This window comes from Cimex lectularius, unplaced genomic scaffold (assembly GCF_000648675.2).
Source record: "Cimex lectularius strain Harlan isolate CLEC.00 unplaced genomic scaffold, Clec_2.1 scaffold210, whole genome shotgun sequence".
NCBI lineage: Eukaryota > Metazoa > Arthropoda > Insecta > Hemiptera > Cimicidae > Cimex > Cimex lectularius.
The window spans coordinates 639,770-659,313 of NW_019392884.1; the positions used below are offsets into that span (position 1 = coordinate 639,770).

Here is a 19,544-nt window from a genome sequence, read left to right on the forward strand (position 1 = left end):
TTTGCGACCAATTTCTTAGCGATTGAATTTCGATGAACTACCTCAAGGGCTACTCGATTGTACACTTTTTATTGACGACATATCACTAAAACTGCCACTTTATTCGGGTTAATAATGAAAACGAGATAAAGCGAACGTCCTAGACAAGCTCACAATGTCAACTCTTTGTCCAAATAATCAAACACTTTCAAGACCTTTCAATGAGGTCGAGTATTTTTGACAACTTTATCAGCGAGTTTTTTTAATTAGTATGTGGAAATATTAAATATTGCATTTCCTTACACGTATGGACGTTTTCCCATTTGATTCTAAAAAAGGCTACATTTTAGCACATAAATTTGCCTTATCTCGAGCAAACAGTCCCTGCTACCGAAATAGCCAATATTGTGTTAGTATCAACGCTGACATTTTAATCAAAGAAAAAATATTAAAACAAAAGTCTACAGAATATTTACTATGGGTTATAGTACGGCGTTTATAAGTCAAAAAATAATACTTTGATATATATTGTATTTATTTATTACAAAGGGATGTTTTAATCTGAAATCATAACAGTCTAAATTCTGCTATTTTTCACTATTTTTCTATATTCGGTATATAAATATTTTCTGTTTTCTTTTTCCTTTGACAAATTTAAAGTATTGTGATTTACATAACAAACAAGGATCCTACCTATATATCGTTATTTAAAATGCATTTTACTTTTAGTAGTCTAGTCTGTTGACCAAATTACTTCTTTCTATTAATTATCTTTTTACGTAAGGTCTTGGTTGCAATTAAAAAAGCGTGTGTCACGAGCGGGATTCGAACCCACGACCTTCCGCTAAATACGCCGCTGCTCTACCAGATGAGCTATCGTGACTTCGATCCTCTCGGACACCAACTCTTCATTTCAACCTACAACCGTTCGAATTTTCCCTCTTTTTTGCCATTGCAACTCAAAAAAGAGGGAAAATTCGAACTGTTGTAGGTTGAGATTAAGAGTTGGTGTCCGAGAGGATCGAAGACACGATAGCTCAAGTGGTAGAGTAGCGGCGTATCTAGCCGAAGGTCGTGGGTTCGAATCCCGCTCGTGACACTGATTTTCTTATCTCAACCAAGACCTTACATAGAAAGAATAGTTATTTAAAATGTTCACTTTTTTCCATTTAAACAACTATTTGATCGATTTATGTTTAACGAAATACCAACAAACAACGATACATTTTAAAAGGCTACACGAATTTCACACGGACATAAAAATTCTAAAAACTGCTAAAAATAATGAATCATTAGCAAGTTACCAAATTAAATAAAGTCCTTTTATTACAAAAACGTATATTAAAATTTGTGATTTTTTGATCTGCCAAAATAGTACGTCAAGGATAAAATATTAGTTTTATTTAATTTTTTTATTTGTTTATTTCTGTTATTATGTTCTGGGAACAACGTTCACATGGAGGGGCTGATGGCGAAGTTGCTTCTCCATCGCCTCTCAGGTCGTGTGGATGACTTGGGCTGATGGCGGAAATTTCATAAAAATACCCCATCGGCCCCAATTTAGATTAGTTTATTATAGGGAACCGGTAGATGGAGGAATATCGAGTACTCCATCTACCAAACAGAATGAGTGTGATCAATGTATGTTGGTGTGAATGTATTTATTAGTGTGAATGGGGAGGGGCAGAGGGTAATGTAGTATGCCCACTGCCCCTCATGTTGCGTGCGTGACTCGGATCTACGGTGGAAAACTTTTAAAGTATCCCATCGACCCCAAATTAGATTAGTTTATTGTAGTGAACAGGTAGATGGAGGAATATCGAGTACTCCATCTACCAAACAGTATGAGTGCGTTGGTGTGAATGTATTTATTGGTGTGATTGTGTATCGAGTGTGTAGCGGTATTTTGCTAGTGCTTCGGGGCTGAAATGGCCAAGCTATCGGTTGCCCTGTCCGGGAAAAAAAAGTTCACCTAAGAACAAATTACATGTCATCCCTAGAAAACTAAAAAACTGCTGCAGACGTTTACAACAAACAAATCTGATTTAAAGTCTAGGTAAATTATTAGAAAGTGATAAAAGACAAAAGGACAATGAACAGAATATTTAATTTATAAAAAACAAAATAATTTTTAGGGGGGCGTCGGTGGCAGCAATAGTTTAGGCGTTGACACGGTCATCACTGTAAGGTAAACGCCCCGGGTTCGAATCCAGCGGCCCTGCATTCGAACCCGACATACAAATGGGCTTTTTTCAAAAACATCTTCACCCCGAGGGTTCATATAACCTCTGCTGTTGCGAACCCTCGTAAAAAAATTATAATTTTTAAACACCTTAAAAATGAAACTATATTAATAAATCTGTAAAGAAAAACCTAAATGAAAAAAAGAAATAAAGAAAGCTCAAGTTACAAGATCTTGTACTGTACATTTAACAAACGATTATTTTTACTAAAATTTATTGTTTTATGGAAGTAAACAATACAGAAATACCATTAGACAACCTGGAAAGGATGAAATTGATTTGATTTACTTTATTTTTAAACCAACTGTAAAAGGATTATTTATACTCTACAAAGGTAAACAAAGAGTTATTAATGTTGTGTTTACGTTTTACGTCAACTATTAATCTTTTTACCTAGGTATGATGGAAAATAAACAGATAAATACCAGGATCCATTTTTTTATTTTGTTCCTTGAGTATATTTCAAACGGTTTTAAATTTGTATAAAGATAGGAAAGGGTTTGGTTTTAATAACATTAAATATGAAACAAGCAAAATAGGTATTGACTCCTGGGTACAATTTGAAGCCAGTACAAATTTTTATAGAAGATTATGCTTTCTTCTCGTTAAATCATAACTATAACGAACATATGAGTTCATGGAAAGCCAAGTTTACCTCATACTTTAACGAATAGGACATAAAACACAAAGGAGCGAAAAATCACAACTGAAACATGTCTTTTACGGAGGTAGTTTGAGCCTAGGGTAGATATTTTACTAATTTTTAGTTTATGTAAAATTGAGTTTACATGAGATTTTAGGATGTGAGTTGACCAATCAAATTTATCATTAAGGAAAATCCCTAAATGTTTAACCTCTGAACAGTAATCTATTGTTTTGCCATGAATTTTATTTGTATTGACTGAATTGTGATTTGATTTATTTTTCCTTCTTCGTTCTTAAAGACGAAAAATAAGGTCGTTAGTATCAACCCTCTTGCATATTCCTTTATCCCCATTGATTTGGTTGAATAATTAAGGTCATGCAGCTTGCAGTGAAAATAGATATGGAAGTCAACTGCATAAAACATACACAACCAAAAAACATAACAAGAATAGTACCTAATATAGATCCTTGAGACATATCCTAGCCGTATCGAAAATTCACAAGCTCTGATGGTGATTAAATAATACGAGAAAAATAACGTATATTTTAACTATAGTCAAGGTGTGATCAGGTGAGAGCAATTTGGCTTTAAAAAAAATCTAAATCAATACGGGACAGTCATATGTCCACAGTCTTGACATATTTGTGAAAAAATTTGAAATTTCTTAAGATTGATAACCGTCCTGCTGAAGTACAAAACTATACAAGCGAATTGTAGGAGGCCGAAAAGTTTTTATAAAAAGTTACCAAACCCAAATAGGTTATTTTATGTAAACCTTATTGAAAGAGAATACAAAGAGTACAAAACAATAAATTTACATTTTCATAATCAAATAAGAAAGATTGCGCTAAAAAACAAACATTGTTCAGGAGAGTTAAGCGATTGTAATGCTATTTTAAAATTAAATTTAAAAATACCATTTTTAAACTAGATTTTGTATAGATATACAGTATCTAAATAGGGAGGCCCATGGAAAATATGGAAATATTTTTCTTATTATTAATTAACCTAATCTAAATGGTCTCCCCCTGGTCAATCCTTTTTAATACTTGGCAGTTTTTGTAATTTACAATAGATTACCGGCAGGATTAGAGAATTGCCCACCTCGGGTGTTGACAGTGTGAGGTCGGACCTCGGTCTTATCCGGCCAGCCTCCTAGGTTTGGCTCTGGGCTGTGAACAGCTAGGTCATTTCAACCCACTACTTAATCATTCCTAAAACTCAAACCCATTCGCTCTCTCATTCATTCTTAAGTACATTCTTCTTATTTACATACCATTCGCTCAGTTAAGGTAGTGGAGAACTTGATATTCCTTACTTATTATATCACTAAACTAATTGAGAGTCGATGGAGTTCTCAATATTCCGCCATCGACGTTATCACGCTAATAAATACATTCACTATCAACTCCTATCAAATTAGAATTATATACAATGGAACAACCCTGTTTCCTCCAAAAATCGTAACAAGGACCCAGATACCTGGTGCCGTGTTGAAGCTCGATTCTTATACCGTTCCTACACGCTCACTATATAGAGCCAAGGAAATAATCCCTTCAACAGCAATCAACCGTTTTCTATATGATGGACATATAAGCGGGTTTCGGCCCAAAAGTGAGAATATGTGTCAGCCTCACACGGCCTATTAATCGGATGAAGATGACCCCTCTTCAGTGCCTCAGTCAGCCCCTCCGAGTGCCACCTATAGACAGGGTTTTTGATAAGTGAGAGCTTCTCTGCCGATCGGCCCACCTACAATGCCACTTTCTTAACGTTTTTTAATGCATTTTTAGCATATGCGTCCGATATGCGTGTATGTCATGTCACGAGTCGGTCGCAAGCCTCAGAAACTTGTTCTGCAGGACCTGCAGCCTGGCAACATTAGTCGTGTCAGCCCCAGGAGGGGCAGCGAACAGAGCATTGGGCCTGACCACTACTTGTACCGAAGAAGCTTATTGGCAGGCGACAGGCCAAACTGGCGACAGAGCAGAGGGAAAAGTACTCGGATAGCCGCTTTGCCCTTTGTTTACTTTGTCACTGACATAGAGAGGTAAGTGAGTTTACGGTCCAATATCACGCCCAATGCAGACCCGGCCACTTGGAATGGATAAGCGGGGAGCGAGGTTGTCTTGGGCCTTCGGGGCTGAGCTGCCTCTATACAAATGTTGCGGTAGTAACACCATCCTGTCGTATGCGGAGATGTGTCAGCTCTCATCTTGAGAATCAAAACGTCCGATAAGGCCGAATAGGCTAGGTGCGGACGTTAAAGTTCCTCAGAGTCCTTTCTAGGATGACCGAGTATGCGGAAACCTCAGGTCCAATATCACCCCAAGATATTTGACCGACCTAGACCACGACACAGTCGTACCTTCAAATTGAATCATTTTATAAAGCAAACAACATGAAAACTATTGCCTCCGTTTTTTATGATTAATTTTACTTTTTCGACGGTTGCAAAAACTTCCAATGCAGCGCATTGCGTTGTCCAATCCGTACGAAATTGTGTCTATCCTCCAAGAAGACGAGTATAGAACGATATCGTCAGCGTAGAGAGTCATTTTTACATTCTTGAGGCGAGAAATTTTGTTAAAATATAGAATGAACAGAATGGGTCCAAGGATAGAGCCTTGAGGAACACCAGCAACAATGTCTCTCGGTTAGGAAAGGGATGATCCAAAGGAAACACGCAATCGTCTGGATAAGAGATAGCAGTAGACTATTTTTATTATGTATGGAGGGAAGCTATATTCCATCATCCTGCTGATTATGTCATTATGCGTCCTTTCGGACATCTATCAGAACCATGACAGTGAGTTAAACGTTAGAGTTATGCCATCTACTATCCTGGCTAATTGGGCAGTGGTCCTCGTGGCCTGAAACCAAAGTGCTCCGGCATAATGTTACTGTTTTCATGCAGGAATGCAACTATGACTTGGAGTCCGGGTAGCCAGCCAACAACCGACATTTTGCCGATACACTCCAGTTCACGGTATCTCTCCAACAAGAGCAAACGAGATGGTCGTCAGAGAACCTGTCACGGCAGCAATAACCGCGATGAGGAATTCGATCCAAAACAGGTAAGCATACTATTATGAACCGGAAATTCCGCCTGTCCTCGTTTGATTGGTCAATCGCTTTTCAATATGTCTGTGAGATTTCTACGAAATCTAGTCTCTTTTCAAAAGTCGTAAGTTGTGGTTACTTTTATTATAAAAAATACAGGTGGTAAGTAAACCAAAATCGATTATTAATACACTTAATGAAATAATATAATGGCACAACGTTTAGCAGATCCAACGTATTATTTTCGAGTCTGTTTTTGTCGCAAAGCATTTCGAATTTAACACATTAAACACGATTACACAATTTCCCTGAACATTTCTTATATTTTTTATATCCTCGTTAAAATTTAATGACTTAATTCATTGTGAAACAGTTTGTTGAGGTCATAGAGGTGATAACCAGTAAATTCAAATTAAATTTATGATGAAATTTATTTATTTTTAACACTATTGATACAGTCGTGAACCAATTAATCTAACCAATTAATTTCATGCACGCAATACTCTCAGCAATAGTATAATTATTTGATTTATAGAGTTTTACTAATTACATTTTCCCTCGGTTAAATTGTATTATATTTTTTTTTTTATTTAAAACAGCAACGTGATTCTGTAAGAGTTTATATATTCGGAAAAAATTTTACACTCTACCGATTGAGAATGGCTTCACCTACTCGCAGACCCATAGCATCAAACAGCCAGGCTAACTACCTGAATGACAGATCATCCCTGATGATGTAAACCGAAAACTAAGCAGTTCAAAAAACTCGCGATGAAGACGGACTCAATAAGTGACCCAATGCCGGTTCAGCATGACAATAAACCTTTTCTTTTTATAAAACAATCTATTATAAATATAGTTTTTTCAATTAATTAATCTTTTTATATAAGGTTTTGGTTGAAATGAAAAAGTCAGTGTCACGAGCGGGATTCCGAACCTACGACCTACGGCTCAATACGCCGCTGCTCTTACCACTTGAGCTATCGTGACTTCGATCCACTCGTACCTTTCGAATTTTCCCTCTTTTTGAAATATTTTCAAGTGGTTGGAGCAGCGGCGTATTGAGCCAAAGGCCGTGGGTTCGAATCCCGCTCTGTCACTAACTTTTTCATTTCAACCAAAACCTTAAATTAAAAGAAGTGATTTAGTCAATGGACTAGTAAATATAATGGATCTAAATCAATGTTCATTTAACTGTCAAGTTTTGCAGAGCAATAAAACTTAAAAATTCTACACATTTTTCTAATAAATCTTCAACATTTTGTTAATTTATAATATGCTTCGTACGATTTACACCGGCAAAAACCAAGGCTAAATTGCTTTTTTTTATAGAAGATTAAATGGTTTGACGAATCGACCATGTTTACTCAAGGATCAGGACTAAATCAGCAAAATCGGAAACCATAGGCTAGCTCTATAAATAAATAAATAATAAACCCTTTGTTTAAGCGTGTAAGGAACTTTCCACTCAGTTATACGTACGTAGGTCGGATTCGATCACAACGGAAAACTACAAAATGGTTACAACTTTTAGGATAGGCCTAGATTGCTTTTTTTTAAGTACACAACTTCATAAAATAAATGCTTATTTCGTACTTAATTTTTAATTTTTTTTTACAAGGAAGACAATTAATTATAGCTGTCTAACATTCCAGATACTTCTGGATCTAGTTTGTTTAGTTGCAAAAGGTGGTTATTTCTATTCTATCATGGAGTTACACAGATGGTTGATTTTTTTTTTTTTTAATCCGTTGGCCTATTAAATCGAGAAATTATCGACTTTTTAAAGCTGTTTGTTCAAAATCGACCGTTAGACTTTCGTCAGATGGATTTCGGCACAGAACACCTTCGACGGAAGAACCGGGGCAAACAGAACGACGGCCCATTTCGATAAAACTGCTGACGACAGATTTAATATTTTGTTTTTTCGACTTGACTCAATACGAATAATAAATAAATTCATAATTTGATCCCGCTTACATATTCAACATAAAGAATCAGTGCTATAAAACATAAACATTTAAAAAACAAAATAGAGAGAAAACTTGTATGTTGTTCACAAAACACAAAATATTCCTTACTCTAAATACTCTTCCTTAAGGGAAGATTAAAGTTTTTAGTTGATTTTCTTATTAAGTGTTCTTTTAAATCCAAACGAAAATTCCTTTCCAGATAAACAAAAATCCCTGTCAAATGTTAAATTTCTTTTCCTAACTAACGTTCAAATAAATAATTATTGTTAGATAAGGAAAGACGATTGAGGATATTAAAGATAAATAACATGTTAATTATCGATCAAGCTTAATAAGGAATTTTCAACAATATTGTGTTGGTGTTGTGTCTCTGCTGTCTGTATGTTAATTAACTAGAATGAATGTAATTTATTAGCGTGAAAGGAAGTGGTCGCTTAACCCTACCCCGCAGACTATCGAGGTGAGTTTGAAAAGTAAAAGTTATTAACCCTTTTTGACCTAAATGAACAATGTGATAGAATAAATACTTATTTTTTATGTCAGTGCTCAGCGTGACATCCAGGCACATAAACACCCGGGTCGTCGGTTCAGTACCTCCTACCCTTATAAATTAATAAAATTACGTAAAACAATAATTAATATGATACAGACTACTCTGGCGAATATGCAAGAACTCTAAAAGAATATTTTCATCCTTAAACTTAAATAACACGAGCAAAGGTCCAGATGGTTTTCCTTTGGTATTGCTCTATGAATGCAGATTCTCACTTGTTAAACCGTTGTGTCTAATATTTAAGCTATCACTAGCAACAGGCACATTTCCAACAAAATGGAAAACAAGCTGTTACACCAAATTTCAAAAGTGGTGAGAAAAATAATGTAATCAACTATCGGCCAATAAGTAAATGTTCACATATATCGAAAATCTTTGAAAAAATAATAAATGACAAACTCAAGCGACATTTCAATATCATATCCGATGAACAACATGGCTTCACCAAACATAAATCCACATTAAGTAACTTACTATCATTCCAATGCGTATCTAGCCGAGGGTCGTGGGTTCGAATCCCGCTCGTGACACTGGCGTTTTTATCTCAACTAAAATCTTAACTAATTGAAAGATATTAATTGGTCAAGCGGACCACGAAAACTAGTGAATTTAATAAGTTAAAAAGAAGTATACTTCACTAAAGCTCTCCGTGGCCATTTCATTTGTCGCCGAGAATCAAATAAATTACACTACATTTGAAAAATGGCAAAAAGGAGGGAAAATTCAAAAGGTGGGGTTGAGATAGGAAGTTAGTGTTCGAGCGGATCGAAGTCACGATAGCACAAGTGGTAGAGCAGCGGCGTATCAAGCCGAAGGTCGTGGGCTCGAATCCCGCTCGTGACACTGACTTTTTTATCTCAACTAAAAACCTTAATTAATTGAAATATAAATAACATTAATGTCATTAAAAACCGTCAATGCTCGGGTCATTAGAGAACAACCCACCTGTTTGGTCACCCTACTATAGTAATCATGCATAAACATTAGAAAAAGTGCAAAACAAATTTTTATGTTTCTGTGACCACATGGCCAAACCATTCAACTTTGTTTCACTTCAACTATCTCTATCTCATTCACTATATCTCTAATTTTAATTTTGTTTACGACCGACCAAACAGAGAAGTGTCTTGTTGCTCGTTCCTACCATCCCACTCGTGGTTTGTTAAAAATACTTCAATATTTACAGACTCACTAACAATACCCACTCACGCTAAGAAAATGATTACCTAATCTACAATTGGCAGGGTCAGAGTACAGGTGCATGACTGAACACCTGCCCCTACAACTAAATAAAAAGGATTATGACTATCCTGCCGACTTCCTTCCATTCGTGCTAATAAATACTTTCATACAGTATGTACAGAATTTCATTCATCCATTAGACTAATTTCCTTTTGAAGGGCTTGTGGAGTACTCGATATTCCTCGACATCCACAAAACATTCACGCTAATAAATACATTCATATTGGAGAGGTTGCAGCATCTCGGTAGTATTACTAGAACCTTGATAACGGGGACCTGTCCCTCACATCAAATAACAAATATATAATTATCTAAATTAATTTGGCGGGCCTGTGAGCTACTCGATATTCAGTCACAGCCACACCCAGACATACCTCATCACCCACGCTAATAAATACATTCACACTGCAAAATGGAGATATACCACGTGTGGCTGGTTATATGTATACATACGCATTTATCAATGTTAAGTACCTAATAAGATTATATTTGAAGTCACTGTTATGCTTAAGAACTATTTCCAGATTAGATGGTAGGTCACACCGTTCTGGTACTCCCTTAACTTATTACATTCCTCTAATAGGTGTCTCACCGTTACCGGGTTTCCACAGAGTGGGCAGCGTTTTTGACTTCTACCCGTTTTTCCGGTGACCGTGCGTGAGACGGGTGTGACCTATTCGCAACCTTGTTAATATTATTTTATTACGTTTTTTCCAAATTCTCCACGGGCCATGGCCTCACCGTGCATTAAAAAATTATTATTATTATTATTATCATTAAAAAATTTCATGTACCTGCCTATAGAAATAGACAGAGTTATATGGCACACAATAAAAACAATTTTATGAAAAATGCTTCCCTGGAAAGGGATGATAAAATACTAAACTGTGCGAACGACCAACTAGATATATTTTACCAGTCACAAAACTGTTATAAAAAAGAATTATTGTCAATACTAAACTACCGAAGGAAATCACGTATATATCCAGGTTTGATTATACTATTTATAATTTATTTGTTAAATTTGTAAATGCATCTATTATGAGGTTTGCAATGTATACATACTGTGTAAATAGAAATATTTTCCGTAAATAAAAATAAAGATATAATTATAAATTTAAATAATTAAGGTTTTTAGTTGAGATAAAAAAGTCAGTTTCACGAGCGGGATTCGAACCCACGACCTTCGGCTTGATACGCCGCTACCCTACCACTTGAGCTTTCGTGACTTCGATCCACTTGGGCACTCCCATCTCAACCCCGCCTTTTTCAGTTTTAAGTAGGGTAGCGGCGTATCAAGCCGAAGTTCGTGGGTTCGAATCCCGCTCGTGACACTGACTTTTTTTATCTTAACTAAAAACCTTAATTAATTGGATGATATGAATTGGTCAAGCGGACCACGAAAAATAGTGAATTTATAAATTTAAACTTTGCACATGCGTGTTAACCTGTTAAAACCGTTTAAATCCATTTCAAAATTTCTTCGGTAAGAACATGTTAATAATTAAACGAGGATTTCAGAAACATCTCAAAGTATTATCTTTTGTGATATTCCAAAATCCATTTTTGACGTGAAAATCGACACGGCTTTGATAGAACAATCAATTCCAAAGTGAGTCAGGTTTCCGAGGCTTGTCTTTTCTTGTTCAAATCCAACTGATCCCGCAAGTACCGAAGATAACCTGTTACAAATCACACGTTCAACAAAATGTCCAAACTAACGATATTTAATTAAAGAGATTTTCCGTAATTAGTTTTTAAAAAAAATAATATACTAATGCAGTTCGATCCTGCAATAATACTTCTGCCCAATTATTTAACCGGTTGAAAACAGTCCTACTTTAATTAACCAATTCACAAGATAAAAATTATATCTGAGTTCAATCTAAAAAAAAATATTTCGCATGATGAATATTATATGAACGCGATTTGTGCCTTATTTATCTTAATTACGCATAAGATTATTTTTTATTAATCATAAATTCTAATGGTTCCTTTTAAGGTTTTTTATTTTATTTTTATTATTATTTTTTTAACCTCAATCGATAAATATTTCTGAATATCATTGTTATTTGTTTTGTATTAATTGTTCTTAATTCTTTCTTGGCATTAACATATTTGTAGGGAGGGGCGTCGGTGGCCGCAACGGTTTAGGCGTTTAGGCTCATCACTGTAAGGTAAAGGTCCCGGGTTCGAATCCAGCGGCCCTGCATTCGAACCCGACATACTTACAAATGGGCTTTTGTTCAAAAACACCGGCACGCCGAGGGTTGATATAACCTCTGCTATTGCGAACCCTCGTTTAAAAAAAAAATTAATGAAAAAAAAACATGTTTGTAAGACCTATTAGAGTATCTCTTTCAAGCAATTTTAAATATGGAAAATTTAAACTACCCTCTTTATTCTCAATTGCACTAGAAACTCTGCTTAACCGGAAAGGAGTCAAAGAAAGTGTCCGCGACATAAATTTATTAAATTGCCGAGAAAGACAAGATACCGGCCCATAATTCGTCCTATGTTGGGGCTCATCGGACAAGACAGAGAATAGACAAGATCTCCAAAGAATCTTTCCTATTGGTGAGTTCTTCCAAAAGAACAAGGCCGAAGTCAATATTCTTCTGTCTTCCAAAGAGTCCAGTCTGACCAATTTTTTTCAGTATAAGGGAGCGCATTATTGGTCATGTATATTTCACGGCCCATTGGCTTTGAGATTTTTATAGCAGTAATAAGACCAAAAATAAACTATGAATCACTAGTCTAGCGGACAAAAGCTCAACAAAAACAAACTCAAAGATTAGGTAGCATACAAACCCATGTATCATAAGGACAAAGAAAACAATCCCCTCAATTGCACTAGAAACTCTGCAAAACCCACCTCCATTGGATACATTTATACAAGACGAAGTTGGAAAAGTCCATTTAAGCTCTAAGATCAATCAAACTGGACTTGAACTAAACGATGCAGGCACAGAAAAATATTCAATAAAATCAGATACCCGTTCTTAGAAATAGGTGAAAAAACACAGTTTACAGCATTCTATAAAGGAGGTGGACATCAGATACAATATGGTACACCAAACGTTAAACCGGATCCAGGCGTTTTCACACACTCACTCAGTGATCTTCATAATATCGGATAGCCAAGCAGCTGTTAAAGCAATGGCATGTGAAAAATTACACAGTGAATGCATCCAAAATCTCTAAAACCAGACGAAAAACCTGATGATACGGGTACCAGGAAACGATGGAATTTTGGGTAACGTAAAAGCAGACAAACTGGCGTACGCCTGCAAAACCTTATATAGGCCCTGAACCTATTAACCCAAACATAAACAAGCGCAGAATCTTCCATTACAGAATTGATCCTAAAACAGATAAAAGGAGAAGTCGACATACTCTAGGGGCTATAGACGCAGTAAGGTTATACTAAAACAACTCTCACCAAGACTGGGAAACTCACTGCTACAGTTAGAGAAGGCAGGAGGTCGTCTTGCTGCTAATGAGACATGGAAATATAAAGGCAACCCTAAAGTCGTTAACCATTATAAATATCTGGGTATTACCCTGACCCCTCGTCTGTCCGTAACTCGTCATTTTACGGAGAGGACATCATCGGCTCAATTTGGATAAATCGTTTTTGGAAGGCCTTCAGTATTAACGGTAAAGTCCGGTCTATAGTGCCCAGTGTTGGGGGTTTCAGGAGTTGGTGGAAATATTTTCTTTATCAAGAAGTTGTTTGGGCTCCCCCTCATAACACCAAATTACATGGTTTCTATTGAGACTTAACCTCTCTGGTTCATGTTTTCACCTTCGGTCTCCATGTCAGATCAAGACTGAATCTGCCTGCTCACCGCCTTTCTCTTTCTCTAGCCTTTGAGGTCATCAAGAAAAAAACATTCTGGTTCAAGCACTGGGTTAATTTGGCGGAAAAGTACTCATGCCCTTTTGATTCTAACTTCCAGGATCGAGACAAATGGTGTGCCCAGTTGATGGTCATATGTCAAAGGATGGAGGAGTGTTACCGGGAAGAGTGTGTGCGGTCGGCTCGACAGCCCAACCGTTTTCTTATATATATAAAGATCTACAGTACCCCTCTACCCTGCTGTCCCTTAATTCAAGAAAAACAGAACTTTCGCCCACGGAGCTGAGCTGGTTTTTCAATTAAGAGGCGAGTTGCTTTTTCTTAACTACACTCCGAAGAAGAGTTATCCCTCTGTGCTCTTTGTAACCTCAGAGAAAGGAAGGATGTGATCCATTTCTTGGGTGTATGTCCCATCCTCTAGGAATTTAGATATCCCCATACATGGTATGGTATGGTAAAAAGGATACTAGCCCAGCAGCCTTTTGGCTTATTGTACCTTCCTAGTTCCTCGGTTTAGTCAATAGTCTCAATTCTTCTCCTTACAAGTATCAGATCATTGACTGTCTCTGCTGCAATTTGATTCCCTACGTTTTTTCCACATGTTAGGTTAAATCTCCATTGAGCCGTTGCTTCGCATTCGAAGAAGATATGGGAGGCTGTTTCCTCCTCCTCATTACATAGTCTGCAAATGGGGTCATCGTTTTATATGATGTTTTCTCAGATGCCAGTGACCGGTTAATAGTCCTATGACTCCTCTGAGTCTAGTCCTCTCCAACTGCGGCAATGATTTTGCCAGTCTTGGTGAGGGGGTGTTTCATCATAAATTTACTGTGAATAGCCCCTCTAGAGTTTATCTACTTCTCCTTTTGTTTTGTTTGGATCCATACTGCAATGGAGGATTCTATATTTGTTTTTGTTAACCCAAGTTTAGGTTCGGGGCCTATGTATCCCCATACAGGTCACAGCAGGCTCAGCAATACCCAGATAATTGAATTCCTTAATGACTGGAATAGTTTGCAAATGATCAGATTCGCACGACAGGCTTGGTCGTATCGTCATGATCTACTTAGGGAAATCAATCATGATCAATAGTCCTTTTCCTTTTTAAATTAGTATTATTGTATTATTATTATTTTATTTTTATTTATAATTTTTGATCATTGTGGCTTCAACCTCCGGCAGACGGTTTTTATTCATGCCGTTATTTTATGTTAAGGTATATATTTTTGTTTTGTAAACATTTTGTATTAATAAAGCATTTATTATTATATTAGTTAGAGAGGGCCAATTTCACAGGAGTGATAGGATCACTTGCATCTGAGAAAACATCAACACCATATAGGCTATTTGATGATGACCCCCGATTTTGCAATGAGGAGGAAGAAAAAGCCACCCATATCATCTTGGAATGTGAAGCAAACGTTCAATGGTGCCATAACCTGATACAAAGAAAATCCAGGGAAAGTAATTGTAGTAACGACAATGACCTAACACTATTCAAAAGAAGAATCGAAGAAAATCTAGAAACCAACTCTCTTAATCACTGCAAATTTTCATCAAAATCCGTGTGATGGTTACAGTGATATAGCTGTGGACGAGATTTTACGTTTGCACATGCTTAGGTGATACCGTTGATACGATTGGGATGAAATTCATATGGAACCATCCTAGAAAACAGCCCGCAAATCTCTGACAATGCCATAAAATTTGGTCAAATGGTTTCTGAGTTTTTCCGGTTACAAGAAATTGACCGCAGACAGGGCGACGCGGAACCAAATTTGTACAGAAGAAAGTCTGGAACGCAAAATACGGGTGGAAATTTTGATTTTGGAGGGCAAATTTTTTTTTCGATTCCCCACCTTTGGCGGTTCGCAAGCAAAAAGCAAAACAAAGACAAAAACCTTTCACATCCGCAACTATTTTATTTCTCTTTAATAAAATGAGAATTGATCATTAGAAAATATAATTAAATACATAAATGACATGCGAGTTCAATAAAAACTAAGGTAATAATCATGACCCTGACACGGTTTACATGTACATATTCACATGGTCAATGGATCATGGTGATTTGATTTTTTTTTTTAAATGTTTAAAATTAATTTTTGTAAACTAAATTCCTTTTGTTTTGTAAAGATTAGGAGCCCCAATTACTAAAACACTGAAGAGGTACTGGCTTGCGAGGTTCAAAAATAACCTTTTCATCTGATTCATAAAATTATTTTCTATTCTATTGTAAACCTCGTTAGTTTTAAAAATATGTATTAGAGCATCAACCAATGACAGTGGATTCAACAACGCAAAAGCTCGAGAGAAACTGGCGACTAAGGAAAAAACTTTTTTATCTCTGTAAATATTATATTTATCTTTTAAGACAGTCAGAATTGACCATTCACAAATATAATTAATTATAAAATTGATATTTGAGTTCAATAAAAATTTGGCGATAATCATGATCAGGACATGGTTTACATATTCAAAAATATTCTCATGGTTTGTTGATGATTTTGATTTTTTCTTTAACAGGCATAAAATTAATTTTTATAAACCATGAATTTTTTTAATGATTATGACCTAACGTCTATACAGTTTTGGGTTCAGCAACAAAAAAATGAAGAGGTCCTGGCGGCTAAGAAAAAAAAAACCTTTTCATTTTTGTAAATATTATATTTATCTTTTTAAAAAATCAGCATTGTTAATTTAGAAATATAATCAATTATATAATTGATATTTGAGTTTAATAAAATAAATATGGCAATAATCATGATCCGGACATGATTTACATATACAAACTATTCACATGGTAAGATGACTTTTTTATTTATAATTTTGTTCTTTAATAAGCATAAAATTAATTTTTTAAAACCACGAATTCCCTTTGTTTGGAAATGATTAGGGGTATTGACCCGACGACTATACAGTTTTGGGTTCAGCAAAAAATAAAAAAAAGAAGAAGAGGTCCTGGCGGCTGGTAAATTTTTTTAAAACTCCGTAAATATTTAACTTATCTTTGAAAAAATCTACATTGATCATTTACAAATATAATTAATTATAGATTGATATTTGAAATTAGTAAAAAAATGACGACCATCATGATACGGGCATGGTTTACATATGCACATGGTCAATGTTATATGATCGTGATTTGATTTATGATTTTTTTTCTTTCTTTAATATGCATAACATTATTATTAACCGTGAATTCAATTTGTTTGAAAAATACTGGGATTATCGATCCAACGACTGTTTGGTTTTGGGTTCATCGACAAAAAACGTGAAGAGGTCCTGGCGGCCGAGGGGAATTTTTTTACATCGGTAAATATTTAATTTATCCTTCAAAAAATTAGCATTGATCATTTATAAATATAATTATTAAATATTATTGATATTTGAATTCAGTAAAAAAAATGGTGACAATCATGATACGCACATGGCTTACAACAACAAAACACCCGAAGAGATCCTGGCGGCTGAGGAAAATTTTTTACCTCGGTAAATATTTAATTTATCCTTCAAAAAATCAGCATTGATCATTTATAAATATAATTATTAAATATTATTGATATTTGAATTCAGTAAAAAAAATGGCAACGATCATGATACGCACAGAGGTTTTTTTCTTGGCCGCTATGACCTCTTCATTTTTTTTTTTTTTTTTTTTGCTGAACCCAAAACTGTAGTCGTGTCAATATCCCTAATCATTTCAAAACAAACGGAATTCATGGTTTATAAAAATTAATTTTATGCTTATTTTTTTCAATTAATTAATATTTATGAAAGGTTTGGTTGAGATAAAAAAAGAAAAAAGGGCAAAAATGAGGGAAAATTCGAGAGGTGAGGTTGACATGGGAAGTTAGCGTCCGAGAGAATCGAAGTCACGATAGCACAAGTGGTAGAGCAGCGGCGTATCCAGCCGAAGATCGTGGGTTCGAATCCCGCCCGTGACACTGACTTTTTTATCTCAACCAATACCCTTCATAAATATTAATTAATTGAAAAAAATAAGCATAAAATTAATTTTTATAAACCATGAATTCCGTTTGTTTGATTTACATGAAATTATTAGGGATATTGACCCAACGACTACAGTTTTGGGTTCAGAAAAAAAATGAGGTCCTAGCGGCCAAGAAAAAAAAACTTTTCATCTCTGTAAATATTATATTTATCTTTTTAACAAAATCAGGACTCTTAATTTATAAACTTTAGTATTATATAATTGATATTTGAGTTCAATACAAAAAATATGACGATAATCATCATCCCGACATGGTTTATATATTAAAAATATTCACATGGCCATATTATACGATGGTGATTTAGTTTATGATTTTTTTTCTTTAATAAGCATAAAATTATTTTTTTTCACCGTGAATTCAGTTCGTTTTAAAAATGTTGGGATTATCGATCCAGCGACTCGGTTTTAATATTTAATTTATCTTTTAAAAAATCTGAATTGATCATTTACAAATATAATTATGTAATTGATATTTCAATTTAAAAAAAAATGGCGATAATCATAACCCGGATATGATTTACATAAACAACCTGTTGACATGGATAGATGATGTTTTATTTTTAATTTTTTTTTTTTGTAATAAGCATAAAATTAATTTTTATATACCATGAATTCCGTTTGTTTTTAAATGATTAAGGATATTGACCCAACGACTGAACAGTTTTGGGTTCAGCAAAAAATTGATTGAATGATCATTTACAAATATAATTAATTATGTAATTAATATGAGTTCAATAACAAAAATATGGCGACAATCATGATCCGAACACGGTTTACATATACAAACTATTCACGTGGTTAGATGTTTTTTGATTTTTTCCCCTTTAATAAGCATAATGTTAATTTTGATAAAGCATGAATTCCGTGTTTTGATATGACTAGGGGTACTGACCCAACGACGTTCACGGTTTGGGGTTCGACAACCAAAAAAACCTGAAGAGGTCCTGGCGCCTAAGAAAAAAACCTCCTCATCTGGTTTTGCTATTTATTTGCTATTTATTCTTACATAAAATAAGCGTTGAAAACGAACAAAAAAAAGTTAATTAGTCACTTCGTTTCAAACTGTGGTAGGCTGTAATGTTTAACGAGAGAATATCTCTGACCCCGAGATAAAAAGCTTCCAGCTGGAATATAAATTACGAATAGATTTTACAAAATTGTCATCAGGGGTGATAACGAGGGATGACTTGTCTTGGCTTGAAAGCGTCATTATGTTGAGACAACATTTTAAAGGATTGAACTTTTATGCTCCTGGCCAGGTGAAATAAAAGGGTACTAGACTAACTAAAACAAAGGGAATTTTTTTGACTTTTTTTTTAAATTTAGTTACAGTGTATTACGACAACCCTCAGTTGGGTACCAATTAACAACTAAAACATATAAAGAGGGTAGAAAATCATTGGAACTATGAGTAAATGTTGTCTAATCGATGTTAGTGTCACTCGCTGTAAAGATCACTCGGCCATCGTCTTTTTAATCGACGACGAGGGTTGTTGGGATCAGTTTTTATATTTGAGGATGTTGGGCAGTTTCATTGGACACGTAAAAAGCTCTTTGGATAAAGACAAACAAGTTAATTGGTCTGAGGGATAAAAAGATGCCTTGGATAACGGGAGAAGGGGATGCCTGCTAAAACCTGACCACTCTAATATAAAAGCGAATGACCTTATAAACAAAGGATCATGTATGCTGTGGATGTGTCTCATCATCAAATTTTAATTATCAACAGTCATCATATATTTTTCAAACAGCAATAAATAAAGAAAGATACCAACTGGCGTATTAAATTTGTACCGAGAGTGTCGTGGGCCTGGACGTCCCCGGACTTACCTGGCGTATGGTGTGAGGTGGTGATGACTTATGAGTCCCGTTGGATATTGATGATGTCAAATATTGTTGATGTTTGTACGGCACGAGGAGTGTAGCTGGAAGATATGAACGATCGGAATGCCGAAGCCGGACTGGCTT

At 35.3% G+C, this 19,544-nt stretch overlaps 1 protein-coding gene across 1 annotated transcript in view; it reads right to left on the reverse strand.

The window, feature by feature from the left end:
• LOC106674173 (protein pinocchio) overlaps positions 1-19,544 on the reverse strand; it is a 203,987-nt gene extending 184,443 nt beyond the window's left edge. The window contains exon 1 of the mRNA XM_014406742.2: positions 19,407-19,544. The gene's annotated coding sequence lies outside the window, so the exon portion shown is untranslated. The remainder of the gene's footprint in view (positions 1-19,406) is intronic.